General features: G+C 42.8%; 1 protein-coding gene and 1 long non-coding RNA gene across 8 annotated transcripts in view; one reads left to right on the forward strand and one right to left on the reverse strand.

The window, feature by feature from the left end:
• The window catches only part of GRIA3 (glutamate ionotropic receptor AMPA type subunit 3), a 260,360-nt gene that overhangs the window by 227,072 nt on the left and 14,487 nt on the right, over positions 1 to 18,801 (reverse strand). The gene's annotated exons all lie outside the window — the stretch shown is intronic.
• LOC118910025 (uncharacterized) lies at positions 1,160 to 17,132 on the forward strand. The gene is made up of 3 exons (XR_005023810.2): positions 1,160 to 1,519; positions 5,255 to 5,378; positions 13,762 to 17,132. It is a non-coding gene; the product is annotated as an uncharacterized LOC118910025 (long non-coding RNA).

Here is an 18,801-nt window from a genome sequence, read left to right on the forward strand (position 1 = left end):
GGCCCCCCTTCCCTGGAAATCCTTCACTACATAGACTGTTTGGAGTAAAGGCACTCTGCTGGTAAAAAACTGCTGTCTAATTGCCAGTGTGTGACCCTGCTGGGGACCACACCATGAATAGCCATTGGTGCACTGGCCCGCATCAGTTATCCTGAAGCCAGAGCAGAGAGGAAGGAACAAGACAGTGCTTTGAAAGACAGCGGGATGATATTGGGGAAGGTCTGGGGCAGGTGGGCCTGCTGGGGGAGGTGGAGACCTGAGGGTGGCAGGCAGTGCCTGACCAGCTGGCATCAGTCTGGGGGCCTCGGGTACTTTGGGAAGGCTAAGGAGATTGCAAGTGGGATATGAATCGTGTCAGGGAGAAATCTGGCTTGCTTCCTTCTTTGCCGATGCTCAGGACAGGAAGTTTTGTCTTTCTGTTGCTGCTTTTCTCCACCCTCTTCTCCACATTATCCGGGTGTTCCCGGTTCTTACAGAGTTTTTTCCTTGGCTGCCGTATGAGAGGCCTGGCTCTGGGGACTGGCTGGGCTTTCTCAATTCTCCTGACTCATTCTGCAGACTCATTGTCCTCTCTGACGACCTTCTGAGGGGCCTGAGCTCATGGCCTTGACTTTGCTGGCTCAGGGAGGTCTCTGATGAGGGGGAGTTTACAGGTGACCTATGCTGTGCTTTTGTTAGCTTTGCAAGATCTGAACACTATTTGTTCTGCTGGGAGAAAAAGGCATTGCAGAAATGTCCATGGTCCCTGTCAGCACCTTTTGCCTTTAAGCAGCGTCAGATAGTGCTGAAAGGCTAGTTGAAGAGTTAGATGTTAGGAATGAAGCACAGCTGTCCAGTGGATTTTAGGCTGAATGGCTGAGACTAATCCAGAGCTTTAAACCTCATTTAGGCTTTCCGTTGTGATGGCTTACATAGTTTAGTCTAAGCATTTATTCAAATACGGCTCTTCAGTGTTGTCTCTTCCTAGACACATTTCTGGAAGAAAATCAGGGGGAAAATGTTTGCTTAATACAACCCCTTCCCCACCACTCATTTTCCTATTGAGAAGTAAGCCCTGTGCTATTCATAGAGCCTTTATGATTGCATGCTTGCTCCTGGGGCAGGGGAGGGGCTTGGCTGAGGGTTAAATGGAAGGCGAGTCCTCCAGTCCTGCCTCTCAACCACGGCCCTCCTCTCCACCTCTGAGGGGTCCAAGCTTGTCCATCCCCAAAGCCTGCTCTGTACGGGAAGAGATGTATGCCAGTGGAGAGGGGCCCGGCAGCAGCTGCCTGTCATTTGTCCCCCTGACCAAAGAAGCTTAAGGCCCAGTGGGAGCACTGACAGGAGAGGAAATAGTCCATACAAGCCTCCTGGAACCTCACCTCTCACACAAAATATCAAGAATTGCTAAAAGGAGGAAGAAATGTTAGGAAAGCCATATTCCAATTATTCTCACCACTGATTGTCATGCACCTCTGGCGAAACCAGTGTTTTAGAGCATAGTGGCAAGAATCTCCACCTCTCTTGATGGATTGCGGAGGTGAGGCTCGCTGGGGACCTGAGGCTCACGTACTTTGGTCTCTTTTAAGCTTTTCCATCTCCGAGAAAAATGAACAGGAATCTGAGAAGAGAATGATGTGACTGTGGTATTTATCTGTTTGCTCAGTGCTAACTTTTCGATTATTTTCATGTGCTCTAGAGGTTTGCCTTCATCAGTGATTTTCCTCCTGGAGGGCAGCGGTCACCTCTGCTCTACTGGCTTTGCCCTATATGTAGCACAACACAAAATGCAGAGCAGCCTGTGACTGGGTTTGTGCGGGCTGCTGGACCCGAGCCCTGGAACTGCAGCCCTGGGTTAGGTCAGCGCTTGGCTTTCCTGGGTAGATAAAGATGACATTGGGTGTCCTTGGGCTCTCTGATTTCACTCAGCCATAATGCGTTTTGCATTAGTTTGGCTTGCCTCTGTGGCCAGCCACACTCCTCTCTCTGGCTCCCAGTAAAAGAGTTCCCACTGTATGCCACACGAAGCACACTAGGTATTTTCACTGCTATGCCACGAGCAACTTCAGGGCACAACTTGCCTTTTCATCTCTGTGTACCCCAGCGCCTGCTGACTCCTAGTTCACTGAGTTGAATTGAGTGGCTACTTGAGTACCTTGCATTTGACCTTGTATCACTGACATGGGGGCTCATGAAAGAAAACTACCCTTGGAAGAGAGTAGCTACTCCAAAACCAGCGGCAACATTTCCACCCCCCAGCCGGCACCTGTGAACCCGTTAAGCACACCTCCCAGTGCTATACCACAACCAGAGGGCCGGGAGAGGTGGAGAAGGGAACGAACATTTATTTAAGCTCCCTCTTTGTAACAGAAAATTTCTATGTACTGCCTCATTTAGTTCCCACAGTGGCACTCTGGGGTCGGGGTGATCATTCTCATATTACAGATAAGGAAACAGAGTCAGAGAGGTAAAGTGACTTTCCTAAAATCCTACAATTTAGCAAGTAGTAGAGCAGATCAGCCCACTTATGTTCTATTATATCCTGAAGTGGCAGCAGAATTTTGGGGAGCATTTAGCTGGGCTTGGTCTGTGTGCTGTTTCTGGACCTCAGTTACTTAAGAACATGTGTTTTCCCCCTGCAAAGGGCCCAGTGTTTTAGACTGGTGAAATATCTAGTGTCAAAATGTAGTCACCTCGTATAGCCAACTTTGCTGATGTAGCTATAAAGGTTTCCCCCAGTTGTCACTTTTGGAGCAACCACTGATTCTTCTGTAACAGTCTAGAGCAGTGTACTGAAGAGTTACCTAAAGATGCAGATTCCTTATCCCCCGCTCCTCCCTTGGAGGCAGGGCCTGTGACTGCACTTCAACATCACACACAACACTTTGAGAGCACCGAATCCTCATTAGACCCTGGGAGTGTCTCACTGACAGCACTTGGAGAAACACTGGTGCATAGCAGCATATCCTGAAAGTGTCCGTTAGGAGATTTTCCTCATAAAAGGGGCATATTATAGTAGGTTTGGTAACTCTGAGTTAAAAAGAAATTGATTTCTTTCCTGCAGGTGGGCCTTCTCGGAGCTCTTAATAGGTTCATGCACATTATGAATGTTCAAGAGGAGGTTACAGAAAGGAAAAATTATCTCATGATGGAATCTTGTAATCCAGTAATATTTCATGTCTGTAATAGCGCCTGGTATACAGGTGCTAATTGCTATTTATTACAGAGGCTTCTATTCTTGCTTTGGACTTGATCTCAATTGTGAGAGGAGAAATATAGTTAACTTCATTATCTGGGGCTACATTGAAGTTAAGCTCAGTCATAATGAGGGTACAGTCTGAGTTACAGAATGTTCTTAGGTGAACATTGCACTTTGTTCAGGGACCTTCAAAGGCTAACGGAGGGCTGCTGAGATTTTTGCACGGACCTGTTCCAGATCCTATGTCCTGCTGTAATGAATAGATAGAAGGATGTGAACTAACCTTAACCCTCTGTTTGCCATTAACTGCTTCTAAGGTACCTTAATAGCTTATGTTAAGTAGCTTGTTAATATTAATTAATTTAAAGGAGCCTTTCCTTCCTTGTAGGGTGAAAATAAATTCAGCTATCTGTGTCCAAGCATTCCAAATTTGGAACTAGTAAGGCTTGAAAGAGAAGAGTTGCCTCAGTTTGTGAAGTGACTCTCAAACTTTAATGTGTATGTGTAAATGATCTGGGGCATTTGTTAAAATGCACATTCACAGGGCCTGCTCTCAGGGGTTGGGCTTGGGTATCTGTATTTTTAACAATTGCTCCAAGGGATTTCTCTGAGAAATGCTGATAGAGTGTTTCTATTTGGAGAGACTGTTAAACCTTTCAGGCCACTGAGAGTTAGAGGGACTGGCTTCTTGTACTAAGGAGTAGATTTAGTGGCATGGAAGAGTTAATTCATCATCTCAGAGGAAGCTGTCCTGCTACAAATGGTCAGTTTAGAGAATTTTACTTTTAGTTTCGATTTTTTTTTCTTCATTTGGCCTGAAATAATTCTGGAGAATGGCATCAACCTGTTCCCAGTCACTGCTCTGAAAGCTAAAAGCGATAGGAATACTGTCACCCTGTGTTCCATAGGATGGAAAGCTCTGTGTATAGGAGAAATGGAATTTACTCATGGCATTGACTTTGGGATTGGTTTTCATGAGTAATGCTTCATTTCCAAGGGAACAGAATATGGACTTCATTATTAAATCAAATGTATTTTGTCTTTTGCTGGTTTGACTTTTACTTCATTGGGGAAAAAGCATGACCTTTAGGACTGAACTAAATTGATAGCCCAGCTCTGCCCTCACTAGTAGCATGACCCTAGGAAAATTTCTTAACTTCTTTAAACTTCTCTTCCCTTTATCTGTAAAGTGTGTTTAAAAATAACAATCTCATAAGGTTGCTGGGAGTATTAAATGAAGCAAATTATGTAAAGCACTTGGCCCAGTTCCTGGCACATTGTAGATGCTCACTAAATATTAATGCTTCTTCATAAGAAACAACTAGTGCAATTCTAATTGTGTTTCTGCACCTCAGTCATTTGTCTGAACAAAAGATCCTGTAGATACCTCCACTTCTCTAGGCTTCCGTTTCCTTATTTGTAAAATGGGGCTAACAGAAGTAGCAACGTCATAGGTTTCTTGTATGGATTTAGATGACATAATACACGTAAAAGCATTTAGCAAATGCCTGGCACAGCATAAGAAGTCAGTGTTAGTGGCCATTATTACTGATACTATATATTGCCCATCATTCTCTCCTTAGCACTGCAAAAGCTCCCCAACTAATAGAACAAATGGTGGTGTTACTTTGGATAGAAGACGGTAGGGATGATTTCTTGTTTTTATAAAATATTATAAGTAATTGCTAATTTGCACCAGAAACCTAAATACAACTTTTGGCACATAACAGCAAACTCTTTGTTGCTGGCAACATATCACCTGAAGCTCTTGGTAGATAAGTTGGCATTTTGTCAAGCTTATTTAAACCTGAAGTTGTGACACTGCAATATAGTAAAAATGACCTTTAAGGGTAATATCTGAAAGACCCTAAAGATGAAGATGTTTCTACAGAAGTAAACATTCTGAGTTTCAAAATGAGATACCACATTATGCCTTCTAAGAGCAGAATGTTGGGATTTCCCATTTGAAAATAAAGGAAATACAGGGTGGTTTGCAATCTCAAGGTAGGATTTTTTGTTTCTCTTTTGTTTTGTTTTTGCATTTTATACAATGATCTACATTGTTTTTTTCCCCAGAGACCTTAGGATCAGTTGATTTGCCTAGAACATACTTTCATGGTCCTGTCATTGCAAAGATGGTACCTTTTACTTAACTACATGAAGTCCTTCCAGGGCAGTGCTGAATCATCAATGAAATAAAGTAAGTTTATGTGCAGCATCATAAGTAAATCTTATTTTCTTAAAAATTGGTAAACCTTACATGGAGTATTTAGTGGTTCTTGAGTAACTGGAATACCCAAGTCTATTGATTTGAATGTTCCAGTCCCTGATAATGCTTGATAACAAAACTACTTGATACAATAAAAATCAGCCCATCAAGCAGGTTTTTGAGAACCACTACAGTGGTATGTGGTGTAGGTATGTGAGAGGAAAGAGGAGGGAGGGGGAGGAAGAGAGGCATAGGAAGAGTGGCAGCCTGCTGTTGTCACATTCTGTGTGAATTAACCATTTCTGAATTTTTGACAGAGATTTGGGGGCTGGGTGATTTAGCCACTGACTCTAAGGACTTTGGGCAAGTCACTGAATTCCTCCCGTTAGAAGAAGGATGATAATATATCATGTCCTGATGAGAGACTGACATGTTTCCTTTCCAAGGCTGGTTTTGTTATGTGGCTATCCTTGGGAGCAGCCTGAGGACTCATCCCCACTCCTGACTGGTTTCTTTCACCAGGCTAGGCAGGCATTTTCTACTATGTACACTCAAAGTTTGCTTTTTTTGACTTTCTCAAGACTGACATTGCATTACTGCCTTTTAATTGGGACAAGAGAAACTTCTTATTCAGAGGATTTATAGAGATGGCTTTTAGGATGTGGATTGTTAATCTTTTGCCCTGGGGTCTCAGGCAACTCTCTTGAAAGTGTTATGTATAGCACCCAAAGTATGTGTTGTAAAGGAAAATTTATCAGTAGAACTTGTGTTGTAATATTATGTCCTCCTCAATGTCTTCAAGCCATGTCACATGGAGACTCACAGGGTTCATTCCACTCCTACAGTCTGTTTCTGTATAATAGGAATTCAGTGTTAAACTGTCAGAGATTATTTGTAGCTCTTTTTTGATGATGTTGGCAAATTCTGGCACTTGTGGTTGGTCACAATGCCTTTGCTTGGGTTAAAAAACTGTTTTCTAAATAGCCAGATTAAATAAAACAAAGTGAATGATTTCTGACCCATATACATTTTCAAAGGACTTTAATATTAAGTATAGGCAATAGTATATTGTCCTAGAATGTATCTTGTATTTTCAAGAAAGGCAGAGTGTAGTATCCAGGTATTTCAAACATATGTATTCTTAGATAAAGATGGAAAGCAAACATGGATTACATATGTATAAATCAGCAAAGGCCTAGCTTTATGAAGTTTAGACACTCATACCAATTATTGGACCACTAAAGTAGATGGTGGTAGCTATAAAACCTTCAATATTAAAAACACTACAACATGTTGAGGTAAAATAAAGGATGTTAGGTATATCTCATTGACTCACAGAGTCATAGAATGTTAGAAGGGAAGGGACTTTAGATGCTATCCTGTTGAAACCCCTCATTTTACTGATGAAGAAACTAAAGCCCAGAAGAGAGAGATGATTTTCCTGATGCTACAAATGGAACAGGTAGAAAGTCAGGAGAATCCAGAAAGTGCAGTGTCGGCAGAAGCTAAGGAAAGGAAGAATTGAAGAGGGTAGAAAAACCACAGCATCATTGCAGAGAGACTGAGGATGACAATTGAAATACTGCCCTTGGATTTGGCAAGGAGGATCTCACTGGTGAACTCAAGAGAGAAATATTGGTAGATTAGTGAAAATAGCAGATTGTGGGATACAAATGGAGACAGATTGTGACATAGAAAATGGAAGCAATTCAGATTGGAAGAATTGAAGAAGCAAAAGGAGGAAGCATAAGTCAAAAACATAGCAGGTTGAAAGAATGATAATTCTTTTAATATGGAGCTTTGAGCATGGTTTGAAAAGGAGGTGTGAACCCCAAACTTGTCATGTTTCCATGACTGAGAATAATAAATGTTTCTTTGCCCCTCCAAGCCAGAGAACTACCTTCCAAAAAAAAAAACACAGTAAGACCCAACCCCAAGCCTGACAGCATTCAACCTAATCATGTAGAAGGAAGGGCACAGGCCAGAAGTCAAGTGATTGAGACTTCAAGGCTATCCAGCAGTATGACTGACCAGAGGCCAACCCCCAAACTTCCTGTAATTACTTTGACAAGCATAAGGACTTGGTACCTTCCTATGAACCTAAAATCTCATACTGAACCTGCAATACTTCATTTGTTACCTTTCTTCTCCCTTAGTAAGGTTTGGGACGTTTCTTTCAAGAAAGCCACTGAGTATGTTTACTCCTGGTTGCAGCTAATTAATTAGGGAAATCACTCTGAATTCCTGTTAACTGGGCTAAGGTGGATGGGCTTAAAAACATGACTCCCCTGAAATTATGGAGCTGGTCTATTTGTGGCTATAAATCTTGATCAAGGTCTAGGTTGGCATTTCAGTTGCTTAACAATTGATACTCTGGCTGGTGCTTGAGGCAGATATTCAGTCAGCTCCATGGATGGTTAAGACAGTTGAAAGGATTACTGGGGGCTGCAGAACTGGGCATCCACATCACCAGTCTATGACAACACAGAATTTAGTGCTGAAAACATACTTATATCAAGTATGCTGCAATTATGCCTTTGCATGATGACCTCATTTAATTCTCAGCATCAGTGAGATGTAAACCCAAGTCTGACTCCAAGTTGCTACACATTCTGTTAGGCTACCACTTTAGGTCTTCCTCCCATCTGTATAATTTTTCCTTATCACTGAAGTCCGTTTGACTCTCTCCAAGAATTCTGTATCTGTGAGCTCTCTTTCCTACTGAAATCTGCTTTCATGAAAGGATCTGCTATGTGAGTCACATGCATCATGATGTGAATTTAGATAGTGCCATCTCTTTGAAAGAGATTTGCATCTTACATATTATCAGTGTAGAGTGAAAGTCTAGGCCCTCTGTTAAAGGGGCTTCTGGCATCAATGAGCAGGAGGAAGAACTGTTGGGGGCGAGGGTCACAGGAGTCAACCCAGCACCTGTGACATCCAGCCAGGTAAGCTGCACCTCTTCTGCTTATATATAAAACTGGCACTGGTCCCAGGCTTAGACTGGCTATGTTTGGACAAAGGGGAGCCCAGTCCTATAGGGAGGTGGGAAAAGATGACCTTTAAGGTCTTTTCCATCCCACAGATTCAATGAGCCTATGATTTGATGACTCAGAGAGGTAAGTAATTATCTAGTGATATCAACTGGGAGAGACCAGGAAAAAAAAATCTACTTTGTGATTCCAGTGGTCTGAGTTGGTTGCTCAGAAACACCCCCAAATAGCTCAAATCTCTGCTTCATTTGGTCAGGTCATCTTGAGTATCCTTGCTTCTCAGGGAGAAGAATCATCTTTCATTAAAAGGTGGAGGTAGGGGAGCTAAAATCAGACAATATTTAATGTTGGGAGGGCCCACATGGCCTATTTATTCTAAGCCTCTCATTTAACAAAGGGTCTAACTGAGACCCAGACAGGTCATGGTTTGTCAGAGCAGAGCGGGAGCTGGAACCCAGGACTTTGGACTCCCAGCCCAGAGTTCTGTTCAATGTATATACCCTGCTGCCTGGTACTATTATTTTCCAAACTTGTATTTTCATTTAGTCCCTGGTAAAGCCAGACAAATACAACCACTGAAGTGAGGTTTAGCACAGGAAACAACTGCTTCTCCACTCAATCCCTTCTCACTAGGGGCTTTTTGTTTGGAACAGTGTGATACCCCAGTAAATCCCTAGGCCTGGGATGCATACATTTAATTAGAGAGAACCCACTCTTATTGTTTGCTTTTCCAGTTGATCCTGCTTCTGACCAGCAGGAAAAAGGCTGGACTTCAATGAGGTTCGGTTCGTGTGGTGGCTCTGCCTGTAGGTAAAGCGCTGAGACTGAGTAGGGTGCTGGGGTTGGGGAAGATGTCCCCCAGAGTCCCTGCCTGGTCAACTGGTGCAGATGGGGGCTATGTGGGACTTACTTCTTTTGGCCTTCTGTTGTCAGGAGTTGGGTGGACTAGTGCACAGTGTTGAGATGACTGCTCTAGTGACTAGCACCCTCCCTGCCACCTGAAAACCTAGGCCTTTCTCCTGCCTGTCCGCTGCCTCAGCTTGATTTGCCTGACTCACCTTAGTCTTAATGGCAGTGACACATGCAAAGACCACATGCAGTTAGCAAGGAGCCAGCCCCACTGAAGTCGAAGCCTAATTCTAACTTGCACAGCAAGCAGTTTGAGCAAAGAAAACCGCCTACAGATCTGAAAGAAAACAATAGCTTATTTCTAAGGAGATCGGAATTTGTGGCACTTCCAGCACAGTATAGCATGGTATTGTGGTTCAAAGAGAAGGCTCTGGGGCCAGGCCAGCTGTGTTCATCTCCAACTCTGCCACTTACTAGTTGTGAAGCCTTGAGCAAGGTACTTGACCTCTCTCTGCCTCAGCTTTCTCTTCTGTGAAATAGACCTAAATCATAGTGTTGTTCTGATGATTGAAAGAGTAAGTGTAAACCACTTAGAAGGGTGCCTGCTGTGCAGGAAGCTCTGTGTTGGCTCTTAGTGTTCATAGGAAGAACAATGAAGGTGTGTGTGGTCTTTGGCTGTTGTTTGAAAATGCTGTTTGCTTGGTTCCTAGAATTTTTGGCAAATTAAAATATGGAGGCCATGTCCTCTCAACCAGGTGTGTTAACATCACTGTGATCCCTTCTCTAAATTGCATTTGAAAATTTGTCTCACATAGGTAATCTTACAGACACATACATTTTCTTCAGAGAGGGGAGTGGTCCTCTTGCTGCTGCAGAAATGAATACTGGGCTGAGTGCATAGAAAGTGAAGTACTTGTAACGAAAGTAGCAAATTAGCAATGATTCTGCCAGCAGTTTTAAAACAAATGGATTGAAAGAGATTTCAATAACGCTGTGCCTAACTAAGAGTTGCACTCCAAGCATTTAGTAAACATGTCATTCCAGTATTGAAAACAGCATCTAATCAAACCATGTTTATAATTAGACATCCCATAAAATATCTCTCAAAATTATGCTCTGCCAGGTGAGATGCCATTTTCTGGAACACCGAAATCGACTGTTGGTTCAGCCTTCGTTATTATTAAAAAGACAGGTTGGGGGGTACCAAGAGAGACTCAGATGAATGAAAGTGCTTAATTTTAGAGAGAGAGAAAAAATAACATGTATGGTAACCTGTACAGAGAACCCTGTGCCAGTAAAAACTGCCTCAAAAGGTATGACTCTGTACTAATTTAAACTAGGCAGACATTGGCACTGCATTCTTTTATTTTTCATTAACATTTTGATTTAGAACAACAGATTGCTGCAGTGAGGGGACAAGAACAGCAGCCAGTGAGCCATCTGCCGAGCATCTCACCGACGACTCCACTAGGGAAAGAAGCCAGTGACTCTGGAATGTATGCAAGAGGGACACACACCATTAGCTAAGTGACAGGATGAAAGATGGGGAATTTCACTGGGTCAGAGGAGACAGAGGTGGAGGAGGCAAAGCAGAGCCCATTCTGATCGGAACTTGAAAAGATCCAAGTAATTACAGCGGGCCAATAGGATGGCAATCTGGTGGGTTTGCTTGTAGTGGGTTTCATTTCTTTGAAATTAAAGGTGGGACAAGGAAAGGGAAGTGACCAGCTAACACAGTCATTTGCCATGCATCTCACATGGGACACATTCTTCAGTTCAGTGAAGATTTGCCCATTTAGACACACCAACTCTTGAGCCCTTTGGGATGGAAACCTAAGATGGAAAACCCTCTCCCTGCCTTTTTAAACACAGGTGAGGCAGGGTGGTGAGATGGTTCTGCCTGGATGCAAACTGTAAGGGGGTGCATTGTACATAGAGAATTTAAAGACAGTAATAAACCGTCTAAAAGTCTGCCTTTTATTATCACAATGAACAGGCAATTCTAAACAATATCAGTGAAATAAATACTCCTCCCAGCTGGGATAGGCCTCTTCTGTCACCCCTTCCCCACGGTATACCAATGTGACAGAATCAACACAATTCAGGGTTCTATTTGATGGTTCCAGGTCCATGTGGGGAACTGCAGTTCTGGTGCTGGCTGTGCTCTTTGGTGTCTCAGGGCTATTTGTCCCTACACTAAATAGCCCCCGACTGCTCTACCTTTAGAGCTGGCCATTCTGCATGCTGTTCCTGCACTGTCAGCTATCACATTTCGGTACGCCTGCTTTTAGGAGCACCTTTTTCTTGGGTGTTATCTTCAGTAACCTAGGAAGTATTGAACGTTGTCAGCCTCACAGGGAGAGAAGAGATAGAAGGCTATGAAAATAGACAGATTAAAAGCACAGTAATCTGTATCCTCTGCATAATAAGGTGTGGAGGTGTGGGATGCATTGTAGAAAGTTTTTCTTCAGAAATGGTTAAAATAAAAATAGCACTTGCATGGCTGAAAGATATGTGCTTCAATTATCTGGAAAATTAGCTTCCATAGAACCACTCATTCCTTTACAATGCTGGTTAAATGGAAACATCATGGTGAATGGAAAGAGCTCAAGATGAGGAGACAGATTGGGTCCTACCCCTGCCACTTACTGGAAAAACACTTTAAGGTCTCAGAGCCTCTGTTTCTTTAACTGTAAAATGGGTACAGTGATAACATCTGCCTTGCCTCCCTTACTGTGAAGTGGATATCACACCAGCCTTCATCCATGCATGTGCCCAGTAAAGTGCCATCAGTCAGTGCAGGTCACAGTTCTCTCACCCTCCCTCATACTGCACCCGAACATACCTTGAGGGATAATCTCTGTGTTTTTACTTCCTTTCTGGAGCCATTAAACTCTTAAGGCACATTTATGTTCATGCATGTATCACAATTAATTACTGGGGTCTTTCCCCCAAAGGTTGAGGGCTTCTCACTCAGAAAAGCCTAAGAAGAAAAACTGTGTTTAGGTAACCCTGTGTAAGTGAGCTGTGAGTTTCCAGGACAGTGCTCAACTGGAATTGCATTAAGCTCAGCTGAGTCTATGTGCTACCTATTTCCACCTTCCCGGACCCCTGAACACACAGCAGAACACAGGGCCTGAGGAAGGAAGTAATGATCCTTTATTAACCTTTCTTGCAACTGCACCAGCTTTGATGCTGTTCCATCTTAGCTTCATCTTGTTATTTTATCTCCTGTCTCTAAAATGAGTAGGGGCTCAAGCCGCCCTCTCCCAACTGTGCACACCCAGGCTGAGCTTTGTACTTTCTCTGTGGTGCTCACTAAGAACCCAAAAGGGAGGAGATAGTGGCAACTTCAGTGGCATTGTTCTCACCTCACAGTTTAACTTTACACCCTGAACAGGAAAGGTAACACACTGTTCAGCACTACGAGTGGATGAGCCACATCAAGGAATCGCCTGTTGAGTCCTGTCTCCCTTTGGGATCCCCACAGGCGGGAGGGCTCCACAGGGAGGGCAAAGTAGCATCCATCTAAGTGGTATGATTTCAGGGGTAACCCAAACGCCACCAGAAATAGCTCTCTTGTTGGCCTGTGCTGTTTCTAGAATGCCCGTTACACTGTAAATATGCTGTTAGAGGGACCAGAACGTGGGGACCCTCTTATGGTCTTGATTATTAGCTCAGTATTGATTGATTTCCTGGTTTTGACTTTCAGCTCAACATCTATGTAGTGGAGACTAGAGAAGTACGTCCACTGGTGACAGCACTTACTATGTGCTGGGCATTGTGCTAAGCATTTGGTATGAATTCTCTCACTTAATCCTGACAATCACTTTAGAAGGGAGGCAGCATTGTGACTGTCATTCCCTAAATGAGGAAACCGAAGCACAGAGTGTTTACATAGCTTGCTGACAGTTGCATAGCTGCAAGTGGCAGAATCAGAATTCTCACCCAGGTCAGCTCTAGCTTTAAAACCCACATGAGGCTGCCTCGAATATCTGGAGCCCAAACTCGCCTACAACGCTACACAAAAACCCCAGTATAGAACCAGGTCTAGCTCCTTACAAGATAGCTGGGGACTTTGGGCGTGGGGGAATCAGCCATGAAATACACGTTCCAGAGCATGGGTCTCTGCTGCGGAGGCCAGTCTGAAGTGGGCCATCATGCTGGGGCCTGGGGCTTCTTCTGAGTACACTTAAGGGAGGGCAAGGTAAGGGGCAGAGCCCCCCAAAACTCCCCAAGGAAACCTCGTGCTAGCATCTGAATTAAGTGTTTTTGAAGCTAGGAAGGACCTCTGGGGTCACCCAGTCTAGTGGCCTTATTTTACAAATGGAAAAAGGTGAGGCCTGGAGAGGGGCAGGCCCGTAGTTAGTTAGCAGTGGCAGGGCAAGGGCAAGGTTTTACTGCCGTAGCACATTGCCTCCCTCATATGTGTGGAAAAATTTAATTCTGAACCAACCCGAGATTTAGCAACTCAGTTTGAGCCAACCAATCCTAAATCACCTCTTTTTTCTTTTTTTTTTCTCGCCTAATAGGAACACAGTCACAAGTCTGAGACTATGTTTTCAGGACTCATTCACAGAGGCTGTCAGAGGACCCGGTTGTCCTCACTGATTTTGAGCTCAGAGACTGAAGATGTGCCCAACAGCATGAATGCATTGAAGCTGCTCTGATGGGACTTACATTTTCGGCTGGCACCAACTCTGGGCTAAGGGATTCTGTATGTTTACTTCCCGCTGTACAAAGTAGGCCTGCCTTTGACTTGCCCCAAATCTGTTCCTTTCTGGCATTCAGGGGGACCCCCTTGTTCTAACACAACAGGGCTTGGTGAACAAGGTCATTTTGCTTTTCCATCCATCTTGCTGACTTCAGACTATGGCCACTTACTCCAGACATGAGAGGCCTGATTCTGGCGGGCCCTCCCCTGGGGAACATTTTACACGCAGCAGCTAGTGATCTCTGTGGCCGATAGACTGCTTTTTAACTGCGTTCTCTTCCCTGCCCCCACTGCTTCCTGGCCAAGGCAGGGAGTCCCTCTCAGTAGGAGCCGCGCAGAGGACACGGTGAGGAGGAGCTTCCTCTGGCAATAGGGTCTCCCTCAGCTGAACAGAGGAAGCGGGGACATGTCAGGATTGGGGTCCGAGGTTAACCTTGATGGACTCTGGGCCCCAGTGGCAGCTGGGGAAAGCTGCCAAATTCTGGAGCTAAGAATAGTGAGACCTCATTTGGGTTTATCGTATTGACACATTTCACACTACGTTTCTTAACAGGCTGCCTTGTTGGATAGCATTTGTAGCCACCTCTGGAGTCTGCTATTGAAAAACTCCATTCTTGTTTCTTTTTAAAAATAACCTTCTGTGGTGTTGAACTTGAAAAGGTTGTCAGATGGACGTGTTTATGTGCTCTCATCTCAGTTAAAATAGCGTAAAGAAGAAAGTATCCAGCACATATATTTACTGAGTACCTGGAGGGACATAATTCAGGGGATGAGGTGATATCTGACCTGCCATCCGTGATGCAGCTCTTGCTTGATGTAGGCTGTATGCATGCCAGGGGAAAATTAATAGTCCTCTGGCTGTAATCAATTTACTTCATTCAAACAATTGGCAATTGTATTTTCAAGCAACTGGCAATTTCATCTGTTTTACCAAGTTCTCCAAAACACACAACTGAGGACTGACTGCAAAGATAAATATTAATAATTGAAGAAAAGCCATCTGCTGTAGGGGTCACTGCTGGGGACACCAGAAGTCCCTTGGGAATCAGGCCAAGTCTGAGGGCGCAGACTCCACCTGACTGAGGACCCCCCCCTCACTTTCCCGCCCCCTTTTTCTCCCTCAGTGGGAATGTGGTTGGCATTTAAAATATAGTAGAGCTATGCTATATGTGGCTTGTTGTTTAGTAAAATTCCAATAATCAGCTCCTACCTACATGGAGTCCACAAATATCTGGATTTTTTCTTTATCTGCTTTTAGACAATGGTCAATAAATAAAAAGCTGCAGTGATTGCTTTAGGATTCTGCTCAGGAAATCAGGAGACCTGAATTCTAGTCCCATTTCTGTGACTGCCTCTGTGAACTCAAGCTATCTCCTCTCTGAATCTCTTTTCTTATATAAAACATTAAAATGTTGTGCTACATGATCTCAAAGTTCCCTTCTGCCAATAACAGTCTATATTTCCAGTACCAGGGGCTTAATTTCAGAACCACCTTTCTGGGCTCAGTACATTGAGCCTGGTCTCCTGTACCTTCTGCACCTTCAGTCCTACCTATGACAGCCATAAATTATATCAAACTTTATATACTTAATAATCATGATTTACTTCATAGTTTTCAAAGCACCTTCATACTCATTCTTTCATCTAATCTTCATATAATCCCTGTAAGGTACACAGCTCAGGTATTATTACTCCCATTTTGCAGATGGAGAAACTGAGACCTAGACAAGTAAAATAACTCATGCAAGGTCATAGGGCTAGAGATGGAACAAGAACCCAGGTATTCTGACTCCAAGTCTGGTGCTTTATTCCTTTCACAAATATAATATTAACAATGGCAACTAATAGTTGTTGAATGCTCACTATATACCAAGTACTTTCCATATATTTTATCATTTAACTTTTAGCACAGCCTCATGAGGAGGGCACAACTATTTTCCCCATTTGTCAGATAGAAAAACTGAGGCTTGGAGGAGTAAAGTTCCTCACTCATGGCTATATACTTAGGAAGTGGAGGATCTGGTATCTGAACCCGGAGAGTCTGACTTGTGAGTATAACCACCATTCTTATACTGCCTGTCTTGAAATATACAGCATGTACCTTAAAGAGGATGGAAGGTCAGGTTCTCACTTTGGTTGCCCTATCTGGGGGCAAAATAATGATCATTCCAGAAAGGTCGAGGCAACTAATCAGTCAGCAAGGATTTGTTAAGTATTTACTGTGTGTTCAGATGTGTGCTAGGATGCAGTGTTACAGGGGGTTGAGGCATAATTGTTAACCTCAGTGAATTAGGAATCCACTTGATTGTACAAAATTGAGTAATAGTTATATAAAATCATGGCATGCATATAAATAGGTGATAAAATGACACTATGAGGTAAAATAATTTATAGACATTAAAAAAATCAAATTTTCAAAGAACATTCAAGGGGTCTGGAAAAATGTTTCCTATATAATGTAAAGGATTTAAAAGGTAGGATGGGAATCTGTACATATGGTAAAACTAAACTTTTTGTGATTCTTTTACTTGGATGATTTTTCTTATCCATATTTTCAAAGTATTTTTCTTTATACTGAGCATGAATTAATTTTATATTTTAACTTCTATAATAAAAAATCGCACATTTAAAAAATCTAGTTGGGGTAATATGACATATATATGAAACAATTAGAGAAAAAAGGTATCAGCAAATGGTAACATAATAAGACTTGCGGTGTTGCCCTAGTACAACACTCTGCTAGTAAGTTTCAAAACACGGTGGAAAAGACCCCACTCTGGGAATCTGGCAGTCTAGATTCTCATCTTGCTTCTGCCATCAGGGATCTGCATCCCCTTTGGCAAATCTCTTCTCCTTTCTTGGCCTCACTTTCCTCATCCGCAAAATGAGGTAGTTGGACTAGAACTGCTTGATCTATCTCCAACACTGTGATCTGTGACAAGACTTCAAGACTTTGTTTTGCTGATTCCTGACTATAAATCAGAGGGTAGTAAAATGACAGGTTAACATTGGAGGCACTAAATGGAAGATACTGTTAATCGTGGTCCCTGAAACTCATGCTTTACTGCATTTTTAATTCACTTGCTGTGAATTTTTTCTTCCTCTTCCCCTTCTAGTTAAAAAAGGCAGGGCTGTCATGATTTTTCAAATATAACATCATTGTAAGACTCACAGACTCCAAGAAGGAACTAGCGGTTACCAAAAGGGAGGGGTGTGGGAGGGCGGGTGGGGAGGGAGGGAGAAGGGGATTGAGTGGTATTTTGTTTAGTACACATGGTGTGTGTGTGGGGGCACGGTGAAAACAGTATAGCACAGAGAAGGCAAACGGTGAATGTGTGACATCTTCCTACAAAAAAATAAATAAATAAAATAAAAATGATACTGTTCAATCTGAAAAAAAAATCATTGTATACCAGTGAAAGTTAAAAGAAGGATTATGTTAGGAAGACAATTTAGAGAAGTGTCAAGAGTTAGAAAATCTGCATTATAATCTCAGCTCAGCCATCCACTAGCTGTGTGACCTTGGGCAAGTCACTTGGCCACCTCTCTGTTCCTTACTTTCCTCATCTGAGAGAGAGGGGAAAAAAAGATCAGTGATCCCAACAGACAACCTAGGTGTGGGGTTGGGTAGGAAATGAGAAGAGGTGGTGGTATAGGTGGAGCAAGGGCACCCTGGAATGTGAATGATAAAAAATTCAGTCATCATCCATATATGGGCCTGCTGGAGACATCATGTTGGCAGATCAGCCCCAGAATACAAAAGAAGAAAAGGTAGGTAAAAGACTGCATCGCTTAGGGGTGCTCAGCAGGATTCTTTCTAGTGAGTCTGTGCTTGTGGAATTGGCTAGTTAACCTTTGCTCTGAAGAGAATGGAGACTGAAATGCTAGAAAATCACATTAGCAAAATTTCTCTTTTAACCTTTTCCATATCTCCTTCATTTGTTATTTTTGGTCTGACGAAGGAATCAACATCAAAGGAAGAAAATCCATCCACTCAAACTGATATGCTCTAAACTTCCATCCACACATCACCCTTAATTAAAAGAGCTCAGAAAAATCATGGCTGGAAGAGCTCAACTGGCACCACATTTTTCCCTAAGTGAAAGTCCCAGGATCCACTTTTCCACTCTCCTGTTTTCAGCCACATTAAAACAGACTGCGTTTGAAGAAAGTTTGTTCTTTCCTTCAAGCCAGCAACTGCCAGGTTTATCATATTACTATCCATGCTGCTTTATCCCAAGCATATATAGTTCAGATAAAAAATCAGAAGGGATTATGTCCTTCTAGAAAATTCTATTCAATGATGGCATGATTGAACCTAGTAGGGTATATGCCCTGGCTAATTTAAGCAGCAAATCAGTTCTTTCTCTCTCCTTTGCTTTGCCTGGAAGCAAATTCCTTATGCCTGAGGTAGCATTGTGAGAGTACTCAAAGATGACCCCATCCAGCTTGCCTGGTTCTAGCTACAGATTTACAGAGGGTACAAATTAATTTAGAGAGTTTTAGGGTTGGCCATAGATAGATTGTCTTCCACAGTTTGGTTTTGACTAATTCTATTCCTCTCTTCCACTTATCAGGTACCTCAGTACACTGTGTTAATAATAGATATCATTTATTGAACACTTACTATATGTCACACATCATGGTAAATATTTTACATGGAGGATCTCATTTAATCTTCACAAAAACTTTATAAGGTAGTAACTATGTATCTTCATTTCACAGATGAGGAAACTGATGCTTAGAGAGGTTAAGTAATTTGCCAAAGGTCATTTAGCTAGTAAGAGCCAAGATTCAAATACAGGCAGTCATAATTTAGAGCCATTCTTTGCTCTCTGGTTACTCCCAAACTAAGGAG

Source organism: Manis pentadactyla, chromosome X, assembly GCF_030020395.1.
Source record: "Manis pentadactyla isolate mManPen7 chromosome X, mManPen7.hap1, whole genome shotgun sequence".
Taxonomy (NCBI): domain Eukaryota; kingdom Metazoa; phylum Chordata; class Mammalia; order Pholidota; family Manidae; genus Manis; species Manis pentadactyla.